The sequence below is a fragment of the Eretmochelys imbricata genome, chromosome 7 (genome assembly GCF_965152235.1).
Source record: "Eretmochelys imbricata isolate rEreImb1 chromosome 7, rEreImb1.hap1, whole genome shotgun sequence".
NCBI lineage: Eukaryota > Metazoa > Chordata > Testudines > Cheloniidae > Eretmochelys > Eretmochelys imbricata.
Window position 1 is genome coordinate 123701019 of NC_135578.1, and position 10771 is coordinate 123711789.

The following is a 10771-nucleotide window of genomic DNA, read 5'->3' on the forward strand; positions in this document are numbered from 1 at the left end:
GACGAGAGGGGGGAGCAGCGCTGGCATGAGGCATCCAGGGTTTAGGCCTGAGGGATCCACACTCACCCCCATATTCCCTTTCAGAACACAGCCTCCCCCTCCAGCTTGCCACCCCCCTTTCGGTCACCAATCCTCTCTTTGGCCTCCTCTCCCCTGGGGAGCTGCAGCAAGTCCTCCCCAGCAGCGAGTGCCCTAGTGCAGACAGAGCATTGGGGATCTCACCACCACGTCAGTGAAAGCCACGTGGCGGGCGTCCGATCCTCGCCGCACGCCAATAGCCAGCATCTAAGGCGGGTGTGGGTTGCTGCCGCGTGCGAAGCCCAGCTAGCATCGAGCTCAGGGGAGGACAGTGGCCGAGCCCCCCATTATACAATAAGACACCATGCCTCACCCCAGCTCTCGCACCTGCCTTCCTCTGGGGAACGTGGATTGGAGCCACCGCAAGGAGCAGCCCTCACAGCTGATCCGATTGACACGACTTCCCGCACACGGCCTGCAGCGGATTCTTGGTGGCGCTGCTCGGCCCGGGCTCCTGCCTTTGCTCTGAAAGTGTTTTAGAATCATTTCTCTCTGGTACACTCAGCCCCTTTGACGGAGAGTGGGAGGGCTAGTAATTTGTGGTTTCTCCCTCCTTTATAAACAGCCACTCCTGTGCTCTGGGCTCCAGCAGCGAGCGCGCGAGAGAGACAGGCAGCTCGGGCTTCGGAGTCGGGAATGGCACAAAGCATCAGCTCAGAAAATCTACCTCCCGCCCCCCCCTTTGAAGCTTCCTTGGATCTAAAGGAAGAGCTGCGCTGTCTGTTTGCCGCCCCGCACGGGGAGTGAGCAGATGGAAATGGAAATGAGAGAGGCGGAACCAGCCCTCGGCAGCGAGAGTTTGCTTAAACGCAGAGCGCAGCTGGGCCAGAACAAGCCCGGAACGAGCGAGGGGCCAGGTGGGCGGCCCTGACCCGGGCGCCTTAGCAGAGCTACTGGGGGACAACGGGCAGAGTGGAGTAGCAGGGGGACCTTAAAGGTCAGGATCGCTTTGCACTGGCAGGGCTGGGGCCAGGGGAGACGGGTGGGGATGGAAAAGCAAGAGGTAAGTAGGCCAGAGCTGAGGTGCGCCAGCAGAACTGGATGGGGACTCAGGCCTGGAATAGACGGGGACTGTGGGGGCTGCGGCCGACGTTCAGGCCTGAAATTACAGAGGGCACTGCCGCGGGGACTCAAGACACCCTGAAAGAGCAGGGAGCCAGGACGGGGCTGCAGGTCGGGACTGAGGGGTACCGGCAGAGCTGGGGTGGGGGGTTATACCCGGAGCTGTGCCTGGCTTTGGGCAGTTTGCGCTCTCTATTTTTGCCACACTGGTACGCCCAGCTCTCTTTCCAGGGCAGACGGATACAGCGCTGGGGCCTGGGCTCAGCGGTTCAGTCTGAGATTCGGGACTACCCCAACAGTGCAGGTAAAGCTGTCGGATGCTTCCATCATGGAAAAGTTTTGGTCAGTAGGAGAGCAGCTGTAAGGCAGGCCCCCCAGAGCCCCACACTATGGCCCCACCTCCTCCCAGCAGCAGCGGCTCTGCCTCCCATGGGGGTGGGAGCTGGCAAGGGGCTCCCAACTCCCCTTGGGTGCCGTGCCAGGAGTGGAAGGGGGAGCAGTAGCACCTGCCTGCGAATTGCCAGACTGGCTCAGACCCCTGGCCCAGGATCCAGGAGCCATTTCTGACCGTCACCAGCACCAGGAAGATGCAAGAGAATCAGTCCCCCTGCTGGGGCAGGGCTGGTGGCTCCCCCAGAGCAGTGAGTCTTGGAATGAGCACCCCACTGAGAGTCATGGGGCAGCTCCCCCACATCTCGGGCATAGCTCCAGGCTCTCTGCAAATTCAGGCAGATCCTGGGTCTGCTGCTCTTGGATCCCATTTGGAATGGGTTTCTTTGCAACCGCAAGGGCTGGATTGATAGGTTCTGGGCCAGAAGGGATTGCTGTGATCGTCTGCTCTGACTCCTGGCTAACACAGGCAGAGGTCAGCCCTGAATTCATTCATTCCTCATTCATTCACTCCAGAGCGTTGAGAAAAACATCCCATTTCGATTTAAAAATTGCCAGTGAAGGAGAATCCACCACGACCCTGCGTACCTTGTTCTAGTGGTTAATCGCCCCCACTGTTAAAAATGTAACTCTTATTTCCCATCTGCCTGAGTGGGTCGAGCTTCAACTCACAGCCACCGGACCAGGTTAGCTCTTTCTCTGCTCGACTGCAGAGCCCCTGTCAAATACTTCTCTGCGGTAGGTACTTAGAGACTGTGATCGGTCACCCCTTCACCTTCCCTTTGTTCAGCTAAATAGCTTGAGCTCCTTGAGTCTATCGCTCGAAGGCAGGTTTTCTAGCCCTTTAATCATTCTCGTGGCTCTTCTCTGACCCCTCCAATTCATCACCTTCCTTCTGGCACAGTGGGCACCACCAGAACTGGACACAGGATCCCAGCAGTGGTCGCCTCGCTGCCAGATCCAGAGGCCAGATAACCTCTCTGCTCCTGCTCGAGATTCCCGTTTGTTTGGGCATCCAAGGGTCCCAGCAGCAGTTCTGGCCCCAGCGTCGTCCTGGGAGCTCATGTGCAGCTCATTGTCCACCATGACCCACAAAGTGCTTAAAAAAGGCAAGCTGAGATTGTGCCATGTTCACCCGACACAGGGGCTGGGGCTGCCCAAAGCTGCGGTGCCTTAGTCGAGTGCTGGACAGGTAAGCGAGGGCCCTCCTGTGGAGCGCTTCGGCTCGGCTATCCCCCTGGCAGTGAGCAGCCCTGGCCATGGCCCTCTCCCACGAACAGGGGCAGCAGGAAAGGCTACGTTTCCAGCAGGCCTCACTTGCAATGAGTCACGCGTCCACTTCGAAATGACCAGGGAGCGCCCAGCCCCAGCTCCGCCAATCTGACATCGCGCCGGGCGCTTTCCAAATCCCCCTGACGCAGATCGCTTTCTTCAGCGAGCACCAGGGGTGCCGTAATCAAAGCTCTCGGCTCACTCCTCGCCCGGGGCTGGGCTGATTGCAACTGATGAACTGCCGCGGCGGAGGCTGGTGGGTGCAGCAATCAGCAGCTCCACGCTGCGGGGGTGGGGTGGGGGGGGCATTCACAAAGAGAATCGGGATTTTGGCACCATGTCCTTCCCGCAAGTCCTACCAGGCTCCTGGGTCTTCACATGAACTGAATGTGACACAGCAGGGAGGGGGAGTGTTGAGCTGGGAATGTGGCAGGGGGGTTTCACTGGGGATGGGAGACCTGAGAGCCTGTCACCTGAGCCAGGAGGGGGAGGGGAAGGTAACACCTCTGCCTGGGAAACTGGACAAAGGCTGCAGGAGGGAGCCGGCTGGGGATTTTGGTTACAGTTTTGGGCTGGGTGGTGGAACGCAGGGAACCCCAAGGCTGGGGTCTAAGCTATCTGCCCCGTCCTGGTTGAACCCACAAACTCTGTTTTAGACTGTGTTCCTATTGTCCGATAAACCTTCTGTTTTACTGCCTGGCTGAGAGTCACGGTGAATCCCAGGAAGAGGGGTGCAGGGCCCAGACTCCCCCGCACGCCGTGACAACTGGTGGTAGCAGTGGGATCTACTGCACCCCGTGAACGGCGCTTCCTGCAGTAAGTGACTGGGGAGCAGTAAAACGAAGGGGGATTGACGGGGACCAGGCGTGCTGAAGATTCAGAGAGAGACGGTTTCAGGGGGCGGTTAACCCCTGGGAGTGTGTGACCAGAGAGAAGGACTTTTGCAGTAACAGGGTCCCACGGGGGATTGCAGCGAGTGGTCCCAGGGTCGGAGGAGTCTGCAGCTTGACCCTGGAAAAGAGGTGGTGACCTCAAGAAGGACTGGTTTCAGAGTAACAGCCGTGTTAGTCTGTATTCGCAAAAAGAAAAGGAGGACTTGTGGCACCTTAGAGACTAACCAATTTATTTGAGCATCAGCTTTCGTGAGCTACAGCTCACTTCATCGGATGCATTCAGTGGCCACATCGGATGCAGTGAGCTGTAGCTCATGAAAGCTGATGCTCAAATAAATTGGTTAGTCTCTAAGGTGCCACAAGTCCTCCTGTTCTTTTTTCAAGAAGGACTGGCACCCTAGGGACTTTTCCTGGAAACCGTGGAAAGCTGCCCAGGCCTGCGAGTGGCCAGCAGGGAGATGTACGCTAAACACCTTAAGAGCGACCTGGTGGAGCTGTGCAGGCAGAGGGAGCTGCGCATTGGGAGGTCCACCAAGGAACAGCTGATTGCCCAGTTGGAGGAGAGGGATCGCTTGGATGACCCAATCCCTGTCCCTGAGGGAAGGCGCCCGGTGGACGCAGCGTGGGCCCTGGGGCCTGACCAGGCTGGGAGGGGTCAGACTGCTGCCGAGGACATCCTGAGACCCTTCCTACCTAGGCCTGGGGGAGGGGTTGGGGGAAGCCAAGCGAATACCGAGGGCACCCTGACCCCAGCAGCCAGCAGGGGATCCTCCCCGCGGAGGTCCTCATCCCTGGAGTGGAGGCAGCTGGAATGGGAGAGGGAGATGAAATTGAGAGAGCTGGAGGATCATGAAAAACAGCATCAGCATGAGGAGAAGTTGCGGCAACATGAGCGGGAGGAGAAGGAGAAGCAATGTCAGCATGACATGGAGCTGGCCAGGCTGAGGAGCAGTGGGGCCCCGGCTGCGGTGAGTGCGGGGGGACCCAAGACTGCAAGGAGCTTTGATAAGTGCTTCCTGGCCCAGCGGAAGGAGGGGGAGGACATAGATAGCTTCCTGACGGCCTTTGAGAATGCCTGCGAGCTGCACAGGGTTGACCCCGCAGACAGGCTCCAGTTTCTCACCCCCTTACTGGACCCCAAAGCCGTGGAGGTGTACAGCCGAATGACAGGGGTGGAGGCAGGGGACTATGAACTGTTCAAAAAGGCCCTGCTCCATGAGTTTGGGCTGACGCCCGAGATGTACTGGAGAAGGTTCCGGAGTCAGCGTAAAACGCCTGAGGTCACCTACCTACAACTGGTCAACTGAATGCAGGGATATGCCCGCAAGTGGACAGCTGGGGCCCAAGCTAAAGAGGACCTGCTTGACCTAATCGTACTGGAGCAACTGTATGAACAGTGCCCGTCCGACCTGAGGCTGTGGTTGGTGGACAAAAAGCTCGAGAACCCGCAGCACGCAGGGCAGCTGGCCGACGAGTTTGCGAACAGTCGGTCAGGGGGTAGCCGGGAGGAGTCCCAAAAGGACAGGCCCCCCCCCCGATGCAGAGAGAGAGTCACCATGGGGCCTCCCAGCGGGGAAATAGGGAGAACCCCCTCCAAAGGGGAACGCCTGGCGTCAGGACCATCTGACCCGCTCGAGGGGACCAACGTGACCTGAGCTGCTATCACTGTGGTCAGAGAGGCCACGTACGGCCTCAGGGACAGACTGAGCAGACCCAACCTACCCAGGGTTAACTGGGTAGGGACTCAGCTGGACGAGGGGCAGACGGCCCAGGGAAGGGCGGCTGCCAGTTTACCACCTGCTCAGGAGGGAAGAGTACCCCCAGCCAGCTCCGCCAGAGGGCTGGAGGCTCTGGACTCAGGGTGCTCGGTTTACAGGGTGGGCGCGGGGCTGTCCCTCCGGAGCGAGTGCCTTGTTCCCCTGGAGGTGGATGGGAGGAAGGTCAATGGATACTGGGATACGGGCGCGGAGGTGACGCTGGCCCAGCTCGAGGTGGTGGCCCCAGATCGGGTGGTGCCCAACACCTACCTGACCCTGACAGGGGTCGGCGGGACCCCATTCAAGGTGCCTGTGGTGAGGGTACACCTGAAATGGGGGGCCAAGGAGGGCCCCAAGGATGTGGGGGTACACCACCATTTGCCCACTGAGGTGTTGATGGGAGGGACCTAGAGGACTGGCCAAGCAAGCCCCAGACCGCCCTGGTTGTGACCCGTAGCCAGAGCCGGCGAGGGGCACCGCACCCTGACCTTGGGGAGGGTACCACACCGGAGGCACAGGACCCTACCCTGGTCGGGAGGGAGCGCAGAGGGGCACGGCTCAGAGAGGCGGAGGCCTCAGGCCTGGCCACTGAGGGGGAACCGGGCCCCATCCCTTCCCCAGCCGCTGAGTTCCAGGCCGAGTTGAGGAAAGATCCCTCCTTGCGGAAGCTCAGGGACCTGGCCGACCTCAGTGTGGTACGGACCATGAGGAGAGGCTGCCAGGAGAGGTTCCTGTGGGAGAAGGGGTTCCTGTACCGAGAATGGGCTGCCCCAGGGGAAGTAGAGTCCTGTGGGATCAGGAGGCAGCTGGTGGTCCCCCAGAAGTATCGCCGCAAGCTATTGTCCCTGGCCCATGACATCCCCCTCGTAGGGCACCAGGGAATCCGGCGCACCCGGCAGAGGTTGCTACAGAACTTTTACTGGCCCGGGGTCTTTACCACGGTCCGGCAGTATTGCCGATCCTGTGACCCCTGTCAGAGGGTGGGGAAGGCCCGGGACAAGGGGAAAGCGGCTTTGAAACCTTTGCCCATCATAGAGGAGCCTTTCCAGAAGGTGGCCATGGACATCATGGGGCCTCTCAGCAGGACGACCCGGTCGGGGAAGAAATACATTCTGGTGATTTTGTCACCCGCTACCCCAAGGCAGTGCCCTTAGCTTCCATTGAAGCAGACACCGTGGCAGATGCGCTCCTGACCATTTTCAGCCGAGTGGGGTTCCCCAAGGAAGTCTTGACAGACCAAGGCTCCAACTTCATGTCGGCCCTGCTCTGGCGCTTGTGGGAGAAATGTGGGGTCCGGCACAATTGGGCCTCAGCTTATCACCCCCAGTCCAATGGGCTGGTGGAGAGGTTCAATGGGACGCTAAAGATGATGCTGAAAACCTTTATGAACCAGCACCCGCAGGATTGGGACAAGTACTTACCTCACCTGCTGTTCGCGTACAGGGAGGTGCCCCAGGAGTCTACTGGATTTTCGCCTTTCGAACTGTTATATGGAAGGAGGGTGAGGGGCCCTCTGGACCTGATGAGAGACGAATGGGAGGGGAAGGCCACTCCCGATGGAGAGTCAGTGGTGGAGTATGTCCTGATCTTCCGAGAAAGACGGGCTGAACTCATGGGCCTGGCCAGGGAGAATCTGGCCAGAGCCCAGAAGAAGCAGAAGGTCTGGTATGACCACAGGGCGCGGGCCCATGCCTACGCCACCGGGGATCCGGTGATGGTTCTCATCCCCGTGAGAAAGAACAAACTACAGGCCGCCTGGGAGGGCCCTTTCAAGATTGTCAAGCAGCTCAGTGAGGTGAACTATGTGGTGGAGCTGTCTAACCGGGCGCACCACCGCCAGGTGTACCATGTGAATATGATGAAGCCATATTATGCCAGGGGGAATGTGGTGTTGGCCGTGTGTGGACAGTGGGAGGAGCAGGGAGATGACCCTTTAGTAGATCTATTCCCTGGGACCAGAGTTGGTTCCCCCCTGGAAACAATTCCCCTCTCGCATCAGCTAACCCCTGCCCAGCAAGCTGGGATCAGCAAGCTGCATCCCTAACGACGGCTGTTTTACAGCCAGCCTGGACGCACTAATCTGACTGTCCACCGGGTGCAGACAGGGTTGCACCCACCAATAAGATGCTCCCCCTTCCGAGTCACAGGGAAAACTGCTCAGCACCTGGAAAGAGAGGTCCGGGACATGCTGGCTTTGGGGGTGATCCAGCCATCTGCCAGCCCTTGGGCCTCACCCGTGGTGCTGGTCCCCAAAAAGGACGGGTCGATCTCGTTCTGTGTGGACTATGGGAAGCTCAATGCCATCACTGTATCGGATGCCTACCCCATGCCCAGGCCTGATGAGCTCCTAGACAAGCTGGGAGGAGCTCGGTACCTTACCACCATGGACCTTACAAAGGGCTACTGGCAAGTGCCGCTGGATGCAGATGCCCGGCTGAAATCGGCCTTTATCACCCCTCTGGGGCTCTACGAGTTCCTGACCCTGCCTTTCGGCCTCAAGGGAGCGCCGGCCACCTTCCAGCGCCTGGTGAACCAGCTACTGAGGGGGACGGAGAGTTTTGCCGTGGCGTATATTGATGACATCTGTGTCTTTAGCCAGACCTGGGAGGACCACGTGTCCCAGGTTAGACAAGTGCTGGACCGACTCCAGGGGGCTGGGCTGACTGTAAAAGCGAAGAAGTGCAAGGTGGGGATGGCGGAAGTATCTTACCTGGGCCATCGTGTGGGGAGCGGCCGCCTAAAGCCGGAACCAGCCAAGGTGGAGGTGATCAGAGACTGGCCCGCTCCCCACACCAAAAAGCAGGTCCAAGCCTTTATTGGGATGGCAGGATACTACCGAAGATTTGTGCCCCACTTTAGCGCCATAGCCACCCCCATCACTGAGCTATGCAAGAAGGGGAAGCCAGACAAGGTGGTCTGGACCGAGCAGTGCCAGGAGGCTTTCCGGGCGCTGAAGGAGGCTCTGGTCAGTGGCCCAGTTCTGGCAAACCCAGACTTTGACAAGCCCTTTGTGGTGTTCACCGATGCCTCGGACACGGGACTGGGGGCGGTGTTAATGCAGGAGGATGAAAAGGGGGAGAGACACCCCATCGTGTACTTGTCACAGAGTCCCTGGGCGATGCTCTGGAACGGCTCCCCATGAAGCCAGTCAGGACTCTGGGGCAGTCGCCTTTCTGGGAGCAGCCTGTCTGCAGGACACACAGCTCACCCAGCTTCCACCTTCCTGGGTCTGACCTTGGAGTATTCAGCATCCTCTGCCCCTCCGTGCGCTTCCCAGAGCGAGTCTGCTCAGGCAGGGCTCCTGAGGGTCCTGCCCCTCAACTTCGCAGTCAGACGTGACTCTCAGCCAGCCAGTAAAACAGAAGGTTTATTAGACGACAGGAACATGGTCTAAAACAGAATTTGTAGGCGCAGAGAATGGGACCCCTCAGCTGGGTCCATTTTGGGGGGCAGTGAGCCAGACAACCACGTCTGCCCTTCACTCCATGTCCCAGCCAGCCCCAAACTGAAACTCCCTCCAGCCCCTCATCCTCTGGGCTTTGTCCCTTTCCCAGGCCAGGAGGTCACCTGATTCCTTTGTTCTCCAACCCTTTAGCTCTCACCTTGCAGGGGGGAAGGGCCCAGGCCATCAGTTGCCAGGAAACAGGGTGTCGGCCATTCTCTGTGTCCAGACCCCTGCACACACCTGCCCTCTAGGGTGCTGCAATGATCATACACCCTTATCACACCCCCTGGATACTTAAGAACTGCATAGGGGAAACTGAGGCACCCCCACACTATTCAGAGGAACCATTAAGAACAGTCCCACTTTGTCACAGTACCTGAGCAAGAAGTTGCTACCCCGGGAGCAACACTATGCAGTCATCGAGAAGGAGTGCCTGGCCATGGTGTGGGCCCTCAAGAAACTAGAGCCCTATCTCTTCGGCGACACTTCACCGTCTACACCGATCACTCTCCCCTGACCGGGCTGCACCAGATGAAAGGAGCCAACGCCAAGCTCCTGAGGTGGAGCCTGCTCCTGCAGGATTACGACATGGACATGGTCCACGTGAAGGGAAGTGCCAACATGATAGCGGACGCGCTGTCCCGGAGAGGGGGCCCCGAACTGCCCCAGGTCACTGGTCACAGTGACCCCGCTCAGTTCAGTCTCGAAGGGGGGAGAGATGTGATGCAGCAGGGAGGGAGGAGGGTTGAGCTGGGAATGTGGCAGGGGAGTTTCAGTGGGAGACCTGAGAGCCTGTAACCTGAGCCAGGATGGGGAGGGAAATGTGGACAGAGGCGGCAGGAGAGAGCCTGCTGGGGGGGGTTTAGTTTCAGTTTGGTACTGCGTGGTGGAACGCAGGGAACCCCAGGGCTGGGGTCTAAGTTCCCTGCCCCCCCAGAAGGACTGGACTGAGGAGTCCTGGGTGTACCCACAAGCTCTGTTTTAGACTGTGTTCCTATTGTCCAATAAACCTTCTTTTTACTGGCTGGCTGAGAGTCATGGTGAATCCCAGGAAGAGGGGTGCAGGGCCCGGACTCCCCCACGCTCTGTGACACTGAGTCAAAGGGCCGAGCTCAACAGTAGATGGCAGGGGTAAGACCAGGAGAGGAGCCTGGTTTTATACCCTTGTCCCTTTCAATTGACTAAGGTGGGAATCATGCCAGTGACTAGCCCTGGGAGCGAGTTGGGGTTCCTGGCGCCTCCCCACTGAGAACTCGCTCGTGGGGGAGTCACAGCTGGGTAGGATTGCGGGAGAGCGACACCAGACACGGGAGGGCTGGGGAGTGGACGTGACCCGGGGGGTCTAGCAGGGCTGGAACCCTGAGCCACTTGGAACCAGGGCGCCCGCTAACCTCAAAGACTGAAGCTGTGAGTCATCCATGGGGCAGACCCAGGGGGAGCGTCACTCCTCCAGGGTGATGGGCTGAACACAGAGCCGAGAGAGGTCCCTGGGAGAGCCAAGATCCTCGTGCTCTGGGGGAACCAGCGCAGCTCCTGGCACCTGGAGGAACATCTGGGGGCAGTGCAGAGCTGAGGAGGGAGGTGAGCTGAAGCCAGAGCAGATCCCCAGCGAGCATGGGCACCAGGGCAGAGAGGAACTGCCAAACCCTGGAAAGTACAGCGGCCAGGCCGGGGTGATGAGAACCATCAGACCAACAGCGGACGAGCAAAGGGGAGAAGTGACAGAGACCTTCTGGGCTCCATCCTTTTGTTCTCGGGCTGGTGTAAGTCAGGAGTGACCCCACTGAAACCAAAGGTGCCAAACCAGGGCCTGAAGAATCGGATCCTCGTAAGTGCTGTCACACGGTCCTGCAGCGACTCGCGCATGGGTACCA